This window comes from Spinacia oleracea, chromosome 6 (assembly GCF_020520425.1).
Source record: "Spinacia oleracea cultivar Varoflay chromosome 6, BTI_SOV_V1, whole genome shotgun sequence".
Lineage (NCBI taxonomy): Eukaryota > Viridiplantae > Streptophyta > Magnoliopsida > Caryophyllales > Amaranthaceae > Spinacia > Spinacia oleracea.
Genome location: NC_079492.1, coordinates 43,448,946 through 43,452,371, shown reverse-complemented (window position 1 = coordinate 43,452,371; position 3,426 = coordinate 43,448,946). Strand labels below are relative to the sequence as shown.

Below are 3,426 nucleotides of genomic sequence, written 5' to 3'. Positions count from 1 at the left end.
AAAGAAGGGGAGCACGTTAAGGTACATTGCACTAAAAGGACATTCAATATGGAAAAGGACTTTGAAATTAGTGTCACCGTTGAAGACACCGATCAACTTCTCTCGGGAGCATGGCTCAATATATCAATAATACAAGTTTTTGCTACGTGAGTTACCTAAATTCATATTTTGCCCCTAAATTTGATTTTTATGATTGTCTTAACGTTCTTACACTCTATATTATAGGGCTTTGAGTGATTTGTGTTTTCACGATGATTTTCACCCCAATAGTATTGGATTCATGTGCCCGGAGATGATCTCGGCCACCATGTTAAAGTCCGATGCAGATCGAATTCTTTTGTACATGACGAGGTCCATGAGTGCACTTAGTTCTAAGACATTCATCTTATGTCCATACTACGAAAAGTATGAAAATTACTTTGAACTTCGTTTTTAATTGATTATTATAAATTTAACTTTTTTTTTTCTAACTACATACGTTTATTGTTTGTATGTAGGAGTCACTGGATGCTTTTAGTTCTTTGCTTGTCTAAACGTGAGGTCTACATATTTGATTCTCAACAGAAGAAGAGAAATTTGATGATTAAGGAGCCACTAAACAAGTAAGTAAAGTATGCATATGAAAATGCCATTTTTGCCTAAATTTTTGCCTTAGGTTCTTTAGTTCAAAGTTGGGTTCGAAAACATCATTTTTGCCTAAAAATGACCTAGGACGACCCAATTAGCTTTAAATGTGAAATAATAGATTGTAAAGGGACTTAGAAAGTTATAACTATGCATATGAGACGTGTAATAAGTTTGAAAACATTCCTTAGGTTCTTTGGTTCAAAGTTGGGTTCGAAAACATCATTTTTGCCTAAAAATGACCTAGGACGACCCAAATAGCCTTAAATGTGAAATAATAGATTGTAAAGGGCCTTAAAAAGTTATAACTATTCATATGAGACGTGTAATAAGTTTGAAAACATTCCTTAGGTTCTTTGGTTCAAAGTTGGGTTCGAAAACATCATTTTTCCTAAAAATGACCTAGGACGACCCAAATAGCCTTAAATGTGAAATAATAGATTGTAAAGGGCCTTAGAAAGTTATAACTATGCATATGAGACGTGTAATAAGTTTGAAAACATTCCTTAGGTTCTTTGGTTCAAAGTTGGGTTCGAAAACATCATTTTTGCCTAAAAATGACCTAGGACAACCCAAATAGCCTTAAATGTGAAATAATAGATTGTAAAGGGCCTTACAAAGTTATAACTATGCATATGAGACGTGTAATAAGTTTGAAAACATTCCTTAGGTTCTTTGGTTCAAAGTTGGGTTCGAAAACATCATTTTTGCCTAAAAATGACCTAGGACGACCCAAATAGCCTTAAATGTGAAATAATAGATTGTAAAGGGCCTTACAAAGTTATAACTATTCATATAAGACGTGTAATAAGTTTGAAAACATTCCTTAGGTTCTTTGGTTCAAAGTTGGGTTCGAAAACATCATTTTTGCCTAAAAATGACCTAGGACGACCCAAATAGCCTTAAATGTGAAATAATAGATTGTAAAGGGCCTTACAAAGTTATAACTATGCATATGAGACGTGTAATAAGTTTGAAAACATTCCTTAGGTTCTTTGGTTCAAAGTTGGGTTCGAAAACATCATTTTTGCCTAAAAATGACCTAGGACGACCCAAATAGCCTTAAATGTGAAATAATAGATTGTAAAGGGCCTTACAAAGTTATAACTATTCATATGAGACGTGTAATAAGTTTGAAAACATTCCTTAGGTTCTTTGGTTCAAAGTTGGGTTCGAAAACATCATTTTTGCCTAAAAATGACCTAGGACGACCCAAATAGCCTTAAATGTGAAATAATAGATTGTAAAGGGCCTTACAAAGTTATAACTATGCATATGAGACGTGTAATAAGTTTGAAAACATTCCTTAGGTTCTTTGGTTCAAAGTTGGGTTCGAAAACATCATTTTTGCCTAAAAATGACCTAGGACGACCCAAATAGCCTTAAATGTGAAATAATAGATTGTAAAGGGCCTTACAAAGTTATAACTATTCATATGAGACGTGTAATAAGTTTGAAAACATTCCTTAGGTTCTTTGGTTCAAAGTTGGGTTCGAAAACATCATTTTTGCCTAAAAATGACCTAGGACGACCCAAATAGCCTTAAATGTGAAATAATAGATTGTAAAGGGCCTTACAAAGTTATAACTATGCATATGAGACGTGTAATAAGTTTGAAAACATTCCTTAGGTTCTTTGGTTCAAAGTTGGGTTCGAAAACATCATTTTTGCCTAAAAATGACCTAGGACGACCCAAATAGCCTTAAATGTGACTACTACGTATATAATTGCATTTACATGTGTAAACAAAGTATATAATTGCACTTACATGTAAAATATTCTTTGCATTTACATGTGTAAACAAAGTATATATAATTGCATATTTTATCGAATGTGTAGTGCTTTTCGGAGTTACAAGAGACTAGGTGGACAATCTAAGGGAACTAAATTAACATGGATTCCAGCACAGGTATATATATATATAATTAGTTTATTATTTACCTAAGAAATAAGTTTTTCAAAATTATAACATACAATGTGATAGAAATTTTACTTGTGTTATTTATTTTAATGCAATTAGTGTGCTCAACAACCGGGATCACTAGAATGTGGCTACTACGTCATGCGTTTTATGTACGACATAATAATGAATCATGGTAATAGTCAAGATCTTACTAAGGTATGTTCTCATAAACTACGTACTTTATATAATAAATTGAAGTACACAAAACTATTATATTGATCAATCGTTAATAAATTGAATTATTTACACTTTTTTAGGATTTTTCAAGAACAGTGCCTTATTCAGCGGAGGAGATTAATGAGGTGAAAGATTTTTGGGCAGATTACTTCATGAACAATGTCGAATTTTTAGCTTAATTTGTAATATGAACTTGATCTCTAGCTAGCTACGTACCTTTGTTGTAATAATTTTATGTTTGTTGTAACATGTTGGTTGATCGATCTATGACGAATTTAATTGCCTTTTATTGGGAACGTTAATTACGTTGTAAACTTTTGTGACAGGTATTAATTATAAATGTATTCCCGGTATTGGGAATGAACCGTCTAATTTCAAAGACGATCATGTCGGAATTTCCAACTAAAATATTAAAAAACGAATATTTTTTTTTAAAAAAATAAGTCATTTGCAACGCACGTTAGCTCAATGTGCGAGGCAAATGACTTAATTTTTTGGCGCTAAAATTGTCATTTGCGTCGCACATTAAGCTATTGTGCGTGGCAAATAACTTTTTTTTTTTGCGCCTAAAAGTCATTTGCGTCGCACATTTATCTAATGTGCGTTGCAAATAACTTTTCAACATGGTGCCTGAAAAGTCATTTGCAACGCACATTAGCTAA

At 32.6% G+C, this 3,426-nt stretch overlaps 1 long non-coding RNA gene across 1 annotated transcript; it reads left to right on the top strand.

Annotated features, from left to right (window-relative positions):
- Positions 1 to 506: 506 nt before the first annotated feature.
- On the top strand, positions 507 to 2,751 carry LOC130464282 (uncharacterized). The gene is made up of 3 exons (XR_008924656.1): positions 507 to 602; positions 2,464 to 2,533; positions 2,645 to 2,751. It is a non-coding gene; the product is annotated as an uncharacterized lncRNA (long non-coding RNA).
- Positions 2,752 to 3,426: the final 675 nt, after the last annotated feature.